We start from the raw sequence: 18,442 nt of genomic DNA, 5'->3' as shown, positions 1-18,442 counted from the left end.
GATATTAGGTTTGGCTCAGCGGGTAAATGTGTAACTTGTTACAAAACCAACTAGCTCTAATACAAGCCCACCTTTTTCTTAATGTCAGCATATGATTTTTCGTAGTTCCAATGTGTTATAAACAGTTTGGGCAAACCAGGGCTGATGCTAGGGACATGCTGTCGATCTAAAAAAAAAAAAAAAAAGTAACACAAAACCAAACAGCCCCACTCCTCGTATCTTCCCAACAATAAGCTTACTGAGAAAGGGTGCCTATTCCTAGAGAAAAATCTAAGAATCATAACTATTCTTTGAAAAAAAAAAAAACCCCGTTTTCAAGTTAGTGTTCTAGTCCACTGACCACGAAAGGCTGGTGGTTCTTGTATGTAAACACCCTTGTTATTTTTCTACAGTATTCACAAAGTCAGCTCCACGAAGAAAGGCTGAGCGGCTTTACCAAGAGCACACAGATCAAACAAGAAGGGGAGGAGGGACTGAAAGTGCCTGGTGTCCTGTCATAGTCCGGTAATTATCCAAACCGTCACGTCCTCGGTCTGGCTTTCAAAGGGACACCAATGCAAAGCCAGAGAGGTGACAGCCAGGAAAACGGGAGAGGTGGCTTTCCCGGCATGCTCTGCAGCACACCGAGGGGCGCCAGACGCATCCCGGCGTGCAACGGGGAGCGCCCAAGGGCGATGGTTCACGGCTCCTGGAGGGGCCGGCGAAGTTAAACCGGTAGGTGTGAGCTTACTTAGTTTTGGGACCCCGCTTTCTCGTTCCTCCTTTACGGATGCCACCCGGCAAAGGGCAGAAGGAGGTCTAGTGGCCACGCTCCCCTTGCGCGTGCAAGGCACTTTCGGTGCCGCTTCGAGCACCCTGCCAGGTGATTAGCGGCTGTGGGCGGGCCTGCGAGGAGCACGTGACCGGGCCTGGCAGCCAATGACCAGCCGGGTGGTCCGGCAGCGCGACGATCCCGGGACCCCGGAGCGGCGCGGCGTGGGTCGACTCCCGTCCACCAGGCAGGTACGCGCAGGCGCCTCGCTTGTCACGCGCTCCGCTCGTCCCCACGCGCCCAGTGGCGTGGACTCCGCGCGAAGCGTTGAGAGTCTGTCGTGGCTGTTTTTTTGTGGGTGGGTGGGGGACGGCGAAGCGGGGGTGTGGGGGGGGGGGACAGGAGAGCGCCGTGGCGTCACGTGCGCGTCACAGCCTATCGCAGGCCGAGGCGCACCCGCAGCCTTCCTGGCGCCCCGGGGTGCGACGTGTTCCGTGAGGCTCGGGCGGGCCCTCACTGTCTGAGCGCTCTTTCGAAGCGCGTGTGCAGCCCGGAACGTCTGGCTGCGACGTGGCGTGCGATCGGACCCCGCGCAAGCACGGATGACAAGTTCTCGGCAAAATGGCTGCTGGAAAGAGTCGCCTAGCAGGGGCAATGCTGGGGCCGCGTGAAGGTCACATGACGAGGTTGGCAGCGCGTGCTGCTGGCGCGGAGAAGGGGGAGGCACGGGGCGTGGCGAGTCACGTGCCCGCGGCTCGCGAGCCTGTGATTTCGAGCGACTTTGCTGAGGCCTGATGGTCGGCTTTTACCCCCTCCCTTTTCGAAGCTAAGCACGCATCCGCGAGTAACTCCGGTGCAGTGGAATGAATCCTAATATGGGTTCCCACCTTTGGCCAGTTTTGTAATCTTTCTATTTATATTTTAGCAAGGTAGAGATGATGGTTGTGTGTGTGTGTGTGTGTGTGTGTGTGTGTGTGTGTGTGTGTGTGTGTGTGTGTGTTAAATGGTCTTATTAAGGTCGATGATTTTCTGGCTTCAGTTACATGCAGCTAACCAAAATAACAAGTGGTGATGAGTGTAGGTCAGTGACATAATGCTTGCTTAGAATGTCTTAGGATAAAAGCCCTTGATTCCATAACAGTGAACCAATTACTGGACAAGCTTTCCTCTCAAAGACCTTCCCCAACCACTCTGGGTTCTTTTTGAGACTATGTAGACCAGACTGCCTTCGAATTCACAGAGACGTGCTGGAATTAAAGGCATGTACCACCATGCCAGGTGGCCATATCTGTGGTGGTCAGTTCCATTTCTGTTGTATGTTTGTTTCGTAGAGTTCTTTGGAAGAGCCTAGACGTAACTTTTGTTAAAATTCTGAAGCTTTCTACCATTCAGTCTTTGTTTTACCAAGGCCAAGGCTTTGTAGAAATGAAAAACCTATAAACTATACATTGCCAATCAATAATACTATGGACTGGAGAGAAGGATATATATATCTCCTTCTGCCTCCCCAGTGCGGGGATTAAAGGTGTGTGCCACACTATGCCTGGCAAATAACACACTTTGAACATTTTTACTTTTAAGGAGCCAGGGGTCAAACTCTGGGGTTTCAAGTGTCCTAGACAAGGGCTTAACCACTGAAATTTCACTCCTATGTACTACTGTTTATATTTTATAGTATCTTCTGATTTATCTTAATGTGCCTTGGAATTGTGTGGGAAAAGAATTTGGAAAACATTCGTTGTGCAATCAATAAATAGGTGTCACTTTTGAATAATTAAGCTAATAGCTAATATTTTTAATAACAGTGTCCCTTTTCTTTTCATTTTTTCTAGTTTGGAGACAGGGTCCCCTTTCGGCCAGGTGGATCTCTCACTCACTATTCAGCCAAGGATGATCTTGAACTTCTGATTCTCCTACTTTTATATTCTTGTTTTTCTTGGAGACAGGGTTTCTCTGTGTAGCCTTGGCTGTACTGGAACTCACTCTGTAGACCAGGCTGGCCTCGAACTCACAGAGATCCTCCTGCCTCTGCCTCTGCTGGGATTAAGAGGGGTGTGGCGGACACCCTACTTCTATATTCTTATGTTCCTGGATTGCAGATAATGTGTTACAATACCCAAATCTGGTCTATTCAATCCTGGTGGCAGAACACAGGACTTCCTGCATTCTAAGGCAAGCATTCTACCAGCTGACCTACATCCCAAGTCTCCCAAAATTCACTGGGAAAGTGCTGCTATAGAGTAGGAGATTTAAAAAAAATATTTATTACCATGTATACAATGTTCTGCCTGCATGTACTCCTGCAAGGCAGTAGAGGGAACTAGATTTCATTCTAGAAGGTTGTGAGCCACCATGTGGTTGCTGGGAACTGAACTCAGGACCTTTGGAAGAGGAGCCAGTGCTCTTAACCTCTGAGCCATCTCTCCAGCCTGTGCATAATGAGTCTTATCGAGATGAAAAAACAAGATGACTGTTTTGAAGAAAATTGAGTAGACAGCAGGTGTGATGACACATGCCTATAATTATCCGCATGCAGGACAGTGACAGCACTGCCATAGGTTCAAGGCCGACTGAACTACAGTTGATACTCCATCTCAAAAATTTTCTCAAGGTGGGTAAGATGGCTCGGTGGGTAAAGATGTTCCCCGCTAGCCCGACAGTCTGAGGTCAGTCCCTGAAGTGCAGGTGGTAGAAGGAGAGAACTAGCGCCCTCAAATTCATCTCTGACTCCACACGAGTATTGTGGCATGCACCTACCCGTGTACATGCAATATATTAACACACACGATAGATAAATGAATGTTAAAAAAAATAACAATAAAGAGTCAGAGTTTTTCAGGAGAGAGAGGCAGGTTGTTCTCTGTGAGTTTGAGTCCAGCCTGGTTTACAAAGGTCCAGGACACCCAAGGCTAAAAAAAAAAAAAAAAAAAAAAAAGTTTCAGATATTTGAAAGGAAAAAAATTGTTTTCTTAAAATTTGTTTTGAGGGGCTGGAGAGATGGCTCAGCAGTTGAGAGCACTGGCTCTTCTTCCAGAGCTCATGGGTTCATTTCCCAGCAACCACAGGGTGGCTCACAGCCATATATAATGAGATATTGCGCCCTCTTCTGGCCTGTGGGTGTGCAAGCAGGCAGAGCACTGTATACATAATAATAAATAAATCTGAAAAAACATCTTTTTTGTTTTGAGATAGGAGTTTCATTGTTGCCCAGATTGGCCTGGGATTTACCTTTTGTCTCAGCCTCTTGAATAGATGAGGTGGAGCAGCTGCACCTGGAGCATAATACCTTTTGCAGTTATACTCTCAAGCCTTTGTTTTCCCATCCCCATTTTCTTTTCTTTCTTTCTTTCTTTTTTTTTCCCCTGAGACAGGGTTTCTCTGTGTAGCCTTGGCTGTCCTGGACTCACTTTGTAGACCAGGCTGGCCTCGAACTCACAGAGATCCCTCTACCTCTGCCTCCTGAGTGCTGGACTAAGGTGTGCAATACCATGCCTGGCTTCATTTTTTATTTCTTTTTACTTGTCTAGATTTGTCTCAAACTTGCTATGTAGCTGAGGCTGGTCTTGAACTCCTGCCCTGGGCTTCTGAATACTGGAATTTCAGGCACAGCCCCTATATTCCTCAGACCCCTGGGAACTGGAATTATAGATGGCTGTGAGCTACCAGTGGGTGCTGGGAACTGCACGCTGGTCCTAGGGAGGAGCATCCAGTGCTTTTAACTGCTGAGCTATCTAATAAAGATATTTTAATGTTGATTATAAACAAGATTTAAGAGAGACACTTAGAAAGTTAAGATACTACAGAGAACATACTGATAATCAAGAAGTAGATCTAAGCCAAGTGTGGTGGCGCACGCCTTTGATCCCAGCACTTGGGAGGCAGAGGCAGGCGGATCACTGTGAGTTCGAGGCCAGCCTGGTCTACAAAGCGAGTCCAGGACAGCCAGGGCTACACAGAGAAACCTTGTCTTGAAAAAACAAAACAAAACAAAAAGTAGATCTAAGCCTTTCATAGCAGAAACAGCATATCTATGTATATAATATATATATACATATATATATGGGGCTGGAGAGATGGCTCAGCGGTAAGAGCACTGGCTGCTCTTCCAGAGGTCCTAAGTTCAAGTCCCAGCAACCACAGGGTGGCTCACAGCCATCTATAATGAGGTCTGGTGCCCTCTTTTAGTGTGCAGGTGTACATGCAGGCGGAATATTGTATATACAATAAATAAATAAATCTTTGGAAATTGTATATGTATATTTATATATACACATATGCATATTTATGCACAACACACACACATATATGTATATGGGCTTGGCACATGCCTGTAATCCCAGTACTCTGGGAGCAGAGGCAGGTGGATCTCTGTGAGTTCAGCCTAGTCTATAAAGTGAGTCCAGAACAGCCAAGGCTACGCAGTGAAACTCTGTCTTGAAAAACAAAACAAAACAAAACAAAAAATTATATAAGTATGCATGTATGTAAAGTCCAGATATAGTTGCATGTGCCTTTAATTCCAGTATTCAGGAGGCATAGTAAGGATGTCTGCGAGTTTGAAGCCAGCCTGATCTACGTATTCAGTTCTAGGCCAGTTAGGGCTACAAAGTGAGCACTTGTTTCAAGAAATAAGCACAAAAAAATAAGATAGAAATAAAAGTTAGTGATGTTATTAACTATGCATAATATAATGAAATGCAAATAGGATAATTTAGGCTTATTTGGTAAATTCATAATAATCAATAAGCCCTACTCTATGCCAGACACTGTGCCAGATGTTAGGGTGTTCAGTAACAAGAAAAAAGATCTTGTGGAATTTATATTTTAGTAAATAGACAATATGCAAATTAAATATGATTTCAGATATTGTCAAAATGCTGTGAAGAAAATAGGAGGATTGGAAATATAGCTGTTATGGTAGAGTACTTGCCTAGCATGCATGAAACCTTGGGCTTCTTCCTGGCACTGCATCAATCCTGCCTGATAGTATGTACCTGTAACCCTAGCACTCAGGAAGTCAAGGCAAGAGGATCTAGAATTCAGGACCATCCTTGGATATATAATGACTTTGATACTGAGATATCGGAGACATTGTCTCACAAAAAACCAAAAAAAAGATACATGGTAGAAAGGCTTTGTTTGTTTGAGGGAGGATTCTATGTAGCCCTGGCCAGCTGAGAACTTGCTATGTAGACCGGGCTAATCTGAACTCTGCCTTTGTCTTCTGAATGCTGGGAGCAAAGATGTGTGTTACCACACCCACCCTGGTTCTTTTTTTTTTTTTCTTCGTTTTTCGAGACAGGGTTTCTCTATGTAGCCTTGGCTGTCCTGAACTCACTTTGTAGACCAGGCTGGCTTCAAACTCAAGCAATCCACCTGCCTCTGCCTCCCGAGTGCTGTGCGCCATCATGCCTGGCTAGCCTAATTCTTTTAATTGTGTGTGTATGTGTTTATCTGTGTATGCAGGCATGCTCATATGGTGGTTGGAGATTGAAATTGGGTATCTTCCTCAATTGCTTTCCATCTTTTATTTTTATTTTTTTAGACATACCCTCTCACTGAACTTGGAGCTCACTAATCTCACTGATTTGTCCAGTGAGCTTCTGTTTCTACCTTCTCAGCACTGAGCTCATAGGTGTGAGCTGGTGTTTCCATGATGACTTCTGGGGGATTGCATGCAGGTTCTCTGGATGTGCAGCAGGTACTTTACCTACTATTCTAATTCCGTTCGTTCTTTTCTTTTTTTTTTTTTTTTAAGTTTTTTTGGGACAGAGTTTCTCTGTGTAACAGTCTTGGCTGTCTTGGACTCGCTTTTGTAGAACAGGCTGGCCTCGAACTCACAGCGATCCGCCTGCCTCTGCCTCCCAATGCTGGGATTAAAGGCGTGTACCACCACGCTTGGCTCTATTTTTTTCTTTCTTTTTTTTTTTCTAGACAAGGTTTCTCTGTGTAGCCTTGGCTGTCCTGGACTCTCTTTGTAGACCAGGCTGGCCTCGAACTCACAGCCATCCACCTGCCTCTGCCTCCCAAGTGCTGGCGTTACAGTGCAGCCAGTGCTCTTCAATCCTGAGCACTATGTTTCTAGCTCCAAGTTTGAAGATTCTTAAGCAAAGTGCTGTGGTTTAGGTGGCATGGATGACTTGGTATGTTTTGGACGTTGGCAGGTTGAGATTGCATAGAGAGCCTTGTAAACCACAAGCATTTTATATTTTTTTCTAATGTTCCCCTCCATTGGTTTTTTTTCCAGTAATAAAAGGTATCATCTAGTTTATATCTTAAAAATAGCACTTTACTGATCTGGACATGGTAACCCTAGTACTCAGGAAGCAGAAGCATGTGTTCTGGCAAGTTTGAGCCACATAGCAAATTCTAGGCCAGCCTAAGAGACTCTCAAACAAACAAGACATCACTTTGCTGTAGAAGCAAGAGGGGAAAAGTCAGTAAGAGGCCACATACCGGGTTGAAGAAAAGATTCAGAAAAGAGCGCTCAGTGTTCTCCCATGGGACCAGGGCTCAGCCTCCCGCATCCACACGGTAGCTCAGAACTGTCTGTAACTCCAGTTCCTGTAACTCCAGTTTTATGGGGTCCCATGTGCCTGCTTTACCCCTCAGGCACCACATGTGCACAATACACTGTGTATATACAGACAAACACTCTTAGCCATCAAAAAAAGGGTATTTTAAAATACTTTAAAATTCTAGGCGGGGCATGGTGGCACACACCTTTACTCCCAGCAGGCAGAGGCAGGTGCATTTCTGTGAGTTTGAGGCCAGCCTGGTCTACAAACTGAGTTCAGGACAGCCAAGGCTACACAGAGAAACCCTGTCTTGAAAAACAAAACAAAAAATTAAAATCTTTTGTGATTATATCATTTCCCCACTTAATCCCTCCAACCCCTTTCTCAAATGCCTCCCACATGCTCTCTTTCAAATATGTGGCTTCTTTTTTCTTTGTTGTTACATATCTATACATGTATGCATATGTGTGTGTGTGTGTATTCCTGAATATGTAAATATTATCTTCTTAGTCCATATTGTAATCGCATGTCTATATTTTTAGGGCTGACCATTTAGTATTGGATAACCAATTGGTGTGCTCTTCCCTGGGGTGCTTTTCTCCAGCTTTCCTCATTTCCACAATTGACTGTAGGTATTTGTGTAGTGTTGAGCCCTCATGAACTTTCCCCCATCTATGGTCACATGTACATAGGTGTTGTCCTTGTTCAGTTCTTGATTAGGTAGCCATGTTGGTAAGATTTCATAAGTGTGGCTTCTCTGCAGTTTCAAGGAGACACAATTTCACAGCAAAATTCCTGTTCCTCTGGTGATTACAGTCTTTCTGCCTCCCTCTTCTGCAGTGATCTCTGAGCCTTAGTTGCAGGAGTTGTATTGTAGATGTACCAGTTGGGACTGGCTTCCACAACATTGCATTTTGATTGGTTGTGATTTTCTGAAATGGTTTCTGTCTATTGCAAAGATGTTTTCTTTTCTTTGTTTATTTTAATTTTTTGACACAGGGTTTCTCTGTGTAACCCTGGCTGTCCTGGACTTGCTTTATAGACCAGGCTGGCTTTGAACTCACAAAGATCCACTTGCCTCTGCCTCCCAAGTGCTGGGATTACAGGCGTGTGCACCACTACCGCCCAGTGAGTTGTTTTCTTCATGAGGGCTGAGGGCTACATTTATTTGTAGGTATAAGGACAAACATTTAGAGTGTCGTTGGGAATTCTGATGGTTGAAGTGGTGGTGTTTCTCCAAGGTTCATGGCTTCATTATAGCCCTGGATAGGTGGTTAGGTTTCCAGTACCAGCCATGATTTCCCTTCACTGAGCAATTTTTTTTAACCTGCATCTGGATAGTTCTAAAGGCTGGCTGGGCGGTGGTGGCGCACGCCTTTAATCCCAGCCCTTGGGAGGCACAGGCAGGTGGATCCCTATGCGTTTGAGGCCTGCCTGGTCTGCAAAATGAGTCCAAGACAGTCAAGGCTACACAGAGAAACCCTGTCTCGAAACCGCCCCCCCCCCCCCCCCCGCCCAAAAAAAAAGAAGGCTGAAGCCCAGCTAAGCCCTGCAGAGTTCCCATTGACGCAAATGGAGCTCATAGAAAAGTATGGCTATCTGGATTTGTTCATCCAATGTTATGGTGGATCTTTTGGGATGCCAGTGTGAGGCCCCATGTGAGGTCCAAGGAAACAAGGGGCCTTCTGAAACACACAGGGAACATGCATCCAGTGTGTGGGAGTCATCTCCAAATGTCCAGTCATGACAGAAGCACATGCATGGCCAGAGAGAGCTCAGGATTCTGGCCCAAACTGGACTTTTTTGGGAGACAGAGATGATATCTTGGGAAAAGGAGTTTGCTCCGCTGCAGCCCCCTGATCCCCACCTAGCTACATCTTGGACATCTACAGTGAGTTTTTGTATTTTAAAATCAGGTCATCCGGTAAGTGTACAGACCCTTTGTTTTGCTGGTCCCCTGGAATCCCAGGACTCACTAAGCCTCAACCTGGAGGAGTGCTGTCTTTGAGTGAATGGATGCTATAGGAAAGCTGTTTAACTAGTGAGTTGATGTAGTATTTTTCTAGGTTTATAGTATACAAGTTGAGGTCAGAGGACAGCTTATGAAGACAGTTCCCACCTTCCACCCTGTTGGTCCCAGAGATGGACTCATTGTCAGATTTGGTGGCAAGTACCTTTACCCATAGAGCCATTGTACCAGTATGAGTGACATGGTGAAGTGTTTTTAAGGTAAAAATAAAAGCAGATAATCTTTGTAGGAGAATGAAAATCATGAAAGTTTTAAGGAAAAATGCTTGTTTCCACAGCTATTCACTGACTGTTTCTTTCTCTTCCTCTGGACTCCCAGGGACTCAAGTTTTTCTCCTGTGCCTCAGAGATGAGTTAGTGGGAACCTGAGAAGAGTGGGGCCAGAGCATTTCGGATATATATCAGGCATGGAGTGTTTGCCAGGCCTATGTGAGGCTTTGTATCCATCCCCAGACCACAAGCAAACAAGCAGCCAGTGTACACCAAGCTACTGAATCAAACAGATAGCACATTTAGAGGGAAACAAATATTGTACAATTTCTTCTAACTGGCTTGGAAATCTTGTGCACACAAAGGCAAAGAAACCTAGCAGACATCCCCAAACTCTTGGCACCGTAGGACAGACTAAAATCTTAGGACTTAGGTCACAGCCATTTTACACCAACTCCAGAAGTGACATTTTGTAAAGTCACCCCCAACACTGAGCCACAGTCTGGGACCTAGGATTAACCCATTAACAGACAACTTTCTTTTATGTTAGTTTCTTTTTTAAAACTCCATGTTTGTTGGGCGTAGTGGCACATGCCTTTAATACCAGCACTTGGGAGGCAGAGGCAGGTTGGATTGTTTTGAGTTCAAGGTCAGCCTGATTTACAAAGTGAGTTCAGGGACAGCCAGAGTGACATAGAGAAACTCTGTCTCAAAAACAAACAAAAAAACCCAAATCAAAACCAAACCAAACCAAAACAAAAAACCCTCTATGTTTGAAATTTATGTTGACTCATTGACATTGAACTTCAGACAAACAGCACTGTATTCACATCTGGATGAAGCCAGGAGGCACAGTATTGCATTTCTGCCCTTTGGGATACCACATAGTTCAAGTGGGGATCATTTTAAACCATAAGGTCACCAAGTTAGAGTCTGTCTCTGTCTGTCTCTCTCTTTGTGTCTGTCTCTGTCTGTCTGTCTCTCTTTCTTGTGCGAGCGCATGCATGCACTCATGCATGCATTCTCCCTGCACCTAAGTTAAATTTTAAGTTAAAAGTTTAAAAGCTAACCTGGGTGTAGTGGTCTGTATTCAGAGGAAGACAGATTGCTGTGAGTTCAAGGCCAGCCTGGTCTACAAAGTGAGTCCAGGACAGCCAAAGCTACACAGAGAAACTCTGTCTTGAGCCCCTTCCCTCCAAAATAAAAGTTTAAAAGTTAAGAAAGAGCCTTGAGAGATGCTCAGCAGTAAAGGTCACATACTGTTCTTGCAGAGTACCTGAGTTCATTCCTAGCATCCATGTCATGGGTTTCACAATTGTCAGTAACTCCAAGGCCAGGATATCTGATGCCTCTGGTTTTCATGGGTGGTGTGTGTGTGTCTGTCTGTCTGTCTGTGTGTGTGTTTTCATATGCTCATACCTGTGTGTGGATGGGCACATGGGAAGTCAGAGGACAATTTTCAGGAGTCTATTTTCTTCTTTTCCATGTGCATCTCAAGGATGAATGAAGGTCTTCACTTTGAAGACCTTTACCTACTTAGTCATCACACTAGTCCAATTTCCTTTCTTCAGAAGCTATTTCTATCCATGGGTATCTTTTTTTTTTTTTTTTTTGGTTTTTCGAGACAGGGTTTCTCTGTGTAGCCTTGGCTGTCCTGGACTCCCTTTGTAGACCAGGCTGGCCTTGAACTCACAGCGATCTGCCTACCTCTGCCTCCCAAGTGCTGGGATTAAAGGTGTGTGCCACCATGCTCGGCTTATCCATGGGTATCTTGAAAGGTAATCTGGTAGCTGCTGAGATTGTCACCTAACCTGTACTATATTTTTCTCCTAAATTCTAATGAAGTTGTACTTGTGCTTTAAAAAATATTAAAATTGAGCTGGAGAAATGGCTCAGAGGTTAAGAGCACTGTCTGCTTTTCCAGAGGTCCTGAGTTCAATTCCCAGCAACCACGTGTGTCTCACAACCATCTATAATGGGATCTAATGCCCTCTTCTGGTGGCAGAAAGTTGTATACATAATAAATAAATCTTTAAAAAAATATTAAAATTACTTGGGAGGCTGAGGCAGGTGGATCTCTGTGAGTTTGAGGCCAGCCTGGTCTACAAAGTGAGTCTAGGACAGCCAATGCTACACATAGAAACCTTGTCTCAAAAAAACCTAAAATAAAACAAATTTAGGTAGCAGTACAATTTCTGCAAATTCGGATGGACAGAAGTTGATCTCTGACTGGGCGGTTGTTGTGCACGCCTTTAATTCCAGCACTTGGGAGGCAGAGATAGGTGGATCTCTGTGAGTTCCAGGCCAGCCTGGACTACAAAGTGAGTTCCAGGATAGCCAGAGCTGTTACACAGAGAAACTCTGTCTCGAAAAACCAATGCTTAATGATAATGCTTAGACAGTTTATAACTTTGACCAAAAAGTAAATTAAAGTTACATCTGGGGCAGCAGCTCAGTTGGTTCTACCTCGTTGTGCCTAAAATGCACAAAGCCCTGGGTTTGAGCTCAAGCACCAGGATAAACTGAGCATGGTGACATGTGCCTGTAATCTGACTACTTGGGAGGTGGAGGCAGAAGGATCAGGAGTTCAGCATCACCCTTGACTATATAGAGAGTTGGAGGCCAGCCTGGGCTGTTTGAGACCCTGTCTCAAAGTCTTAAAAACACAAAAACAGATTTCCTATAATATATAATCATGGACTATTAGTTGAGATTTTTAGAATCTTATTATGGCAAGTTTTAGTTTCACTGATATTCATTGTGATATAAGTTAGCCAGTACAAAGTTTTAAGAAGTAATGTAGGGAGTCAGTTCAAAGACATGGCAGGAGTGTTTTTAGTCTCTAGGACTGAATAACGCTTATTCTTTGCATAGAGGCAGATTATAATGGATGCTTCCTTCTCTTGCCCACTTTTCCACCTACCTTCTCAGTAGTCAAGAATTCTATTTTAACATTACACATGGACTTTGAGCTTTTTGCTAGAAAAGGAACCTAATGTAATCCAGTAGACTCAGCAGTCTTCGCCCCAGGAATGTCCTTTGAATTGTTGTATAGGAGGAGGACTAATGGTGTGAACTGTAGGTGTGAGAGTTTCAGTCTGTAAGCCCACGATAGAGTTGATTATTTTGTCACTCAGCATGTATTGAGCACTTACCATCTATGGGCCACATATGAAGTGTCCCTGGGGAACCTAAAAAAGACATAAAAGACAATTCCCTGTATATGAGATCTTGGTAAATTGTTGAGGAAATTAAACATAACAATAAAAAGTAGTTTGAAGTTACCAAGCAGAGTGATACGGTACATATGTCAAGGACTTGAACAGAGACCCTGGTGTGGGTTTTCACAAAGATGATCAGTGAATTCCTGGTAAGGACACTTGGTGAACACAGTCTCTTTCCAGAGGCCAGCTGTCAGGTAGCTGTAGGTCTTGGGGATGGCATCAAAAGTGGCCTTGGCAGAGTTGCCCAGGGTGGCAGTACAGCCATGCGCTGATGTGTAGCAGTTATCAGTGCCGTCAGTAGCTTCCTGGGCACAGGCACAGAGACAATGCCAGTGCCTCTGGGGGCAGGGATGAGATGCACCAAAACAAAGCTGCAGTGGCCTGTCACCTTGCTCAGAACGGTTGTGTGGTTTGCCAATCTTGTTCCCCAGCAGCTCTCCGCACAGGGACGATGGAAAGCTTGGCCAAGGTGATGGCCCCTCAGATAGCAGTGGCTACCTCCTTGGCGCACTTAACACCAATGTGACCATTGTAGTTCCGAATAGCGACAAAAGCCTTGAACCTGGTCCGCTGGCCAGCCGTGCCTGCCTCTGCACTGGCATGATCTTGAGAGCCTTGTCCTTTAGGGATGCACCCAGGAAAAAGTCAGTAATCTCAGATTCCTTAATGGGCAGGGAGAACAGGTAGATCTCCGAGAACTGGATCTTCACATCCTTATTAACCAGACTTCCCAGCTTGGTGACTGGGATCCACTCCTTGTCTTCGGCTTTACCTCCAGGAGCCCTTGGCCCATAGCCTCTAAAACCGCTGCTGAATCCTCTGCAGAAGCTGCATTGGCCTCCTAATCCTGGGCCCCTGGGTCCGCTGGGCCCTCCTGCTACACTGGCATCATCTGCCATTTGGTGTTTTCCCAGGGAAGAAGAAATCCTTTTTATCTTTTGAAACAGGTATGTAAATCTGGATAGCCTGGCCTGCAACCTAGATATATAGACAGGTTGGCCATGAATTCACAGAGATCCCCTTGCTTCTGCTTCTTGATTGTACATTACAGGACCTTGCCACCAGACTCATCTGTTTTACTTTTTGACTACATAGTCCTGGAACTCACTATGTACATCAGGCCAGCCTCAAACTCACAGTGCTGGGATTAAAGGCGTGAGCCACTATGCCTGCCACTCTCTGAGATAACTTGTTGGTGATTCTCTTGCTTCTCTGTGCTGGCTTTTAGATGGGAGTCACCATACCTGTTTTCCTGTTTTATTTTTTTGTGAGACTGGATTTCATGTAGCTCATTCTTGCTTACATGTTCTCTTTAAGCAAGAACATCCTTATGGCAGAGAATGACCATGAGTTTCCAATCCTTCTGCTTCCCAAGGGCTGAGATTTGGTGGATTTTCTTTCTTTTTTTTTTTTCTTATTTGGTTATTTTGAGACAGGGTTTCTCTGTGTAACAGCCCTGGCTGTCCTGGACTTGCTTTGTAGACCAGGCTCAACTCGAACTCAGATATCCGCCTGCCTCAGCCTCCTGAGTGCTGGGATTAAGGCATGTGCCACCACGCCCGGCTAACATATTTTTTTAACTATCTAAAAATATGAAGTTTGGAAGTATAGCTTGCTATGATGCATAAGGCTGAGGTTTCATTTGCAATTACCACTAAGAACAAAAATTTTAAAAAGTAAGATATAAGCCGGGCGTGGTGGCGTACGCCTTTAATCCCAGCACTCGGGAGGCAGAGGCGGGCAGATTGCTGTGAGTTCAAGGCCAGCCTGGTCTACAAAGTGAGTCTAGGACAGCCAAGGATACACAGAGAAACCCTGTCTTGAAAAACCAAAAAAAAAAAAAAAAAAAAAAAAAAAGGTAAGATATATAGAAACCTAGAAGGGTTGGCTCATGCTGTAATTCCAGTACATGGGAGGCAAAGCAAGGAGACTGCACAGCCAGTCTGGCCTGCATTACGTGTTCTGTGCCACCACCATGGTTGTAGAGTAAGACTCTGCCTCAAGGAAAAAAAAAAAAAAAGGAAGAAAAATATACGTGTGTTAGCTTGTGAGCCTTATGAAAACATGCATTGTATGGCCTATGGAGTTGTAGTTTACTATTCTTTATACAACCACACTCTTGTGTAGCCTTGGCTGTGACCAGGCTGGTCTTACATTCAGAGATCCACCTGCCTTTACCTCCAAAGTGCTAAGATTAAAGGTATGTGTCTTATGCCTAGCTAGTTTTTAGATTTTTTAATTAAAAAAAATTTTTTTTTTTTTGGTTTTTGGAGACAGGGTTTCTCTGTGTAGCCCTGGCTGTCCTGGACTCCCTTTGTAGACCAGGCTGGCCTCGAACTCAAAGAGATCCACCTGCCTCTACCTCCCGAGTGCCAGGATTAAAGGCGTGCGCCACTACGCCCAGTTTAGTTTTAAATTTTTAATGCTGGATATGGAACCCAGGGTTTTGTGCATGTACTTTGCAACCACTCTATCCTGATCTGTATCTCTCCTCTCTTTCCTTTCTGCTGGACACAGGTAGTTCACACTGGCCCTGAACTTAACTTTATAGTTTTGGCTTTGGGAACTTACAATTTTCCTGAGTGCTAGATTGATTATAGGCATTCTACATTATTTCTGGCTAAGGATGGTTCCCCCACCCCCGTCCCTTGGTTTTTGAGATAAGGTCTGTGTAGCTCTGGCTGTCAATATGTAGACCCGACTGGCCTCAAACTAACAGGGATAAACTTGCCTCTGCCCCCAGTACAGGGTTAAAGTATGTACCATCACATTCCACTAAGGATGAACTTTAAAGGAAAATAGAATACAACTGAATACAATTTGAAGAACAATACATTGAAAGTAGAATGTAATCATTTATGCATGCCCCTTTAATCCCAGCACTTGGGAGGCAGAGGTCAGTGTGGATCTCTGTGAATTGGAGTCTACAACTGGTCTACAAAGGGAGTCCAGTACAGCCAAGGTTACATAGAAAAGCAGTGTCTCAAAAAACCAAACCAACTGAAAACAAACAAACAAAAGGGTGGAAAAAGCAATAAAAAACCCAGAACAAAACGCAGTCACTTGGTTCCTGGGGATGTAGCACAATTGATAGAGTGCTTGCCTAGCATGCATAAATCCAAGTTTAGCAGCAATATCTATTTGTACTTGGAGGTGGAGCTAGGAGGATCAGAAGTTCAGAGTCATCTTTGGCTATGTAAGTTTGAAGCCAGCAAGGGATACATGAAACCCTGTTTTAAGCAAAAATGGTTACTTGGTAAAGCCAAACTGAATCATTGAAATAGATATGGCTGTATTATTAATTATAGATTAGTATATAAAAATAGAAATTCTCAAAGAACTCTCATACTCCTAACTTCCAACATTTATAGGTTAAGTAGACTCCACTCTGAAAACATATGGGTAACGGACCTATTAAGGGATCTTGTATTGCATCTTGAAAATTTATTTAAAAAATTAATCTAGAGGATTATTTCAATAGAAGTTGAGAGAAAAAGAGCAGAGTGGGCAAGCTGTAGGTATTGTCAGCTGGAAGGAGATAGAGTTGTAAAAAAGTCAAGCCTTTTGAGTCAAGGTCAGCAATGGAGGTCTGCAAGAAGCTCTAGAAAGGTTGGAGAGAGGTCTTCAGAGAGAACAATGAGAAAGCCCAGACTGTAGGGCAAACATACTTACGATTTTGGCAAAGAGAGAAATTATGCTCAGAAAACCAGCTAGTCTTAGCAGTGAAAAAAAATCAGCAAACAGTTGGTGTAAGTTGTTGACATCTGCCATTTCATGTTTACCTGGAATAGGGAAAGAGCACCAAAGAACATTTCTATTGCCCTCTTCCATGTAACTTGTTTTTATAGATTTTTTAATTAGAGATGCTATTTGGGTTGTCTTTTTTTGTGTGTATAGTTTTTTTGAGACAGGGTTTCTCTGTGTAGCCGTGGCTGTCCTGGACTCACTTTGGTAAACCAGGCTGGCCTTGAGCTCAGAGATCTGCCAGCTTCTGCCTCCTGTAGTGCTACGATTACAGGCATGCACCACTGTGCTGGCTTTTTAACTTATTTTTCATTTTATGCACACTGGTGTTTTGCCTGCATGTATGTCAGATCTTGGAGTTGCAGTTGTGAACTGCCATGTGTGTGCTGGGAATTGAACCTGGGGCCTCTGGAAGAGCATTTTGCGCTCTTAAACACTGAGCCATCTCTCCAGCTCCTTAGGGGGAAACATTTTAAGACTAATAAACTCAAATTTTAGTCTCAGAAAATGGGACTTTTGAGAAAGCATTACAACCCGTAAGAAAGGAGTCTTGGTTTAGTAGGAAAGGTTCTTGGAGTCAGAGAAGAGGAACACGTTAAAGAAACAGTTGTTTTTGCCTAAAATCTTGACTGCTCTTTCCGAATCATGGGTTTCAGAATGATTTCAGAAGTAAACTTTAGTTCTGGGCTTGATTAGAATAGGCAGGTTCTGCCTATGTGTTGAATGTCTCCTCAGGAAGACCTAAGTAAAAAGCACAGGTCAATCTTGTTGGGTATCCCTGCCCTTCTTGGTTCCATCCTTACAATCTTGTTTTCCTTCAAAGTGTTTGTATTGTCACCTAGGAAAAAATAAGTTTTCCTATTACCTTCCAGTTGTTCTGAGAGTGAAAACTTAAGGACGTGGACTGCAATTTCTGTTTTCCTATTCAATTATTTCTTTGTACTCCCTTTCACTTTAAACACTATTTACTGGTGGATTAGCAGCATGAAAGTAAGTGACAAAGAAAACTAAAAAATTTGATGTTTAGTTGAGAAATAACTGTTCTTTGGCTTAGTTTGGTAACTGCTTGACATACTTGTTGGTTAATGTTTTCTTTACATTTTAGTTTCATTGTCCTAAAGAAACAACAACAAATAACAAAAATACACAGGATCTAGGCGCTAAATTTCAGATAAAAGTCTCAGGCAAATTTCTTGGCCACTTGTATTTTAGATATCTTTCATCTTGGTATTAGGCAATTTAGTAGCAGTTCTTCCTTTAGTGGCCCTTTCTTTGCTTTGTTTTTCATTTCGACAGGGTGTCTTGGCAGCCTAGGCTGCCCTGGAACTGGAACTCACTTTGGAATTCAGGTTAGCCTTGAATTTACAGTATTCCTCCAGCCTCAGCCTCTGTTGGGAATACAGGCTTAAATTGCCATTCTCTTCTCTCAGCAAGGGTTTCTCTTATTTTCCTAGTGTTCTTTGTTGGTGAATATTGGAAAATTGCTTATTCTTCTTTCATGGTGTTTGCTTCAAGGTTTTCCAGTGCTCTGGAGCTTTCCAACCGCACTACATTTTGTACAAGAGGTCCTCAGATTCTTTTGATGGACTTGTGAAGCCGGGGGTGGGGGTGTCTACGGAGCTTCGTGTGGGTGGGACTGGGTACAGCAGGGGCGGGGCCGGTGAGGAGCCCCTGGAAAAGGCTGAAAAGTCTAGTTGAGAAAGGCCCGGTGGGCAGTAGTTTCAGAATTTTCACGAAGGCTTCGAGTACAAGGCTGAGGGAATTGGGCACCTCTCTCCTGCCTCACCTTTCTTGATTCTGGAAGCTTCAGTAGTTCATTCTGTGTTGCTAAGACGCGAAAAGGTTGTGGCTGTGGCTCCGGGGGCGGGTCCCAAGGGTCTTGATGCCGCTCAGACCGTTTGGCCTCCTGCTGTTGGGGGAGGGGCAAAGCGGTGCTGCTCGCGCCTTCCTTTGCGCCTGCGCGGCGG

The 18,442-nt window shown here is 44.3% G+C and overlaps 1 protein-coding gene and 1 long non-coding RNA gene across 7 annotated transcripts in view; one reads left to right on the top strand and one right to left on the bottom strand.

Annotated features, from left to right (window-relative positions):
* The first annotated feature begins 202 nt into the window (after window positions 1–202).
* Window positions 203–18,442, top strand: part of MGA (MAX dimerization protein MGA) — an 86,376-nt gene continuing 68,136 nt past the window's right edge. Inside the window, exon 1 of one of the 5 annotated variants that reach the window (XM_084775548.1) lies at window positions 203–714. The gene's annotated coding sequence lies outside the window, so the exon portion shown is untranslated. Of the gene's footprint in view, window positions 715–866; window positions 1,003–1,174; window positions 1,438–6,276; window positions 6,453–18,442 lie in introns of those variants that run through there. The other 4 variants (XM_084775547.1, XM_084775551.1, XM_084775550.1 and 1 more) reach the window with 4 other exon arrangements.
* Window positions 12,506–18,409, bottom strand: LOC311594116. 2 transcript variants are annotated; one of them, XR_014777962.1, is made up of 3 exons: window positions 17,341–18,409; window positions 16,404–16,513; window positions 12,506–13,709 (listed from the first exon to the last, which is right to left on the bottom strand). It is a non-coding gene; the product is annotated as an uncharacterized lncRNA (long non-coding RNA). The 2 variants fall into 2 exon arrangements; XR_014777963.1 differs by having other exon boundaries at window positions 12,701–13,709; window positions 17,842–18,407.

This window comes from Acomys minous, assembly GCF_964271855.1.
Source record: "Acomys minous genome assembly, chromosome: 3".
Taxonomy (NCBI): domain Eukaryota; kingdom Metazoa; phylum Chordata; class Mammalia; order Rodentia; family Muridae; genus Acomys; species Acomys minous.
Note: the sequence above shows the minus strand (reverse complement) of the source record. Positions and strands in the feature narration are given on the sequence as shown.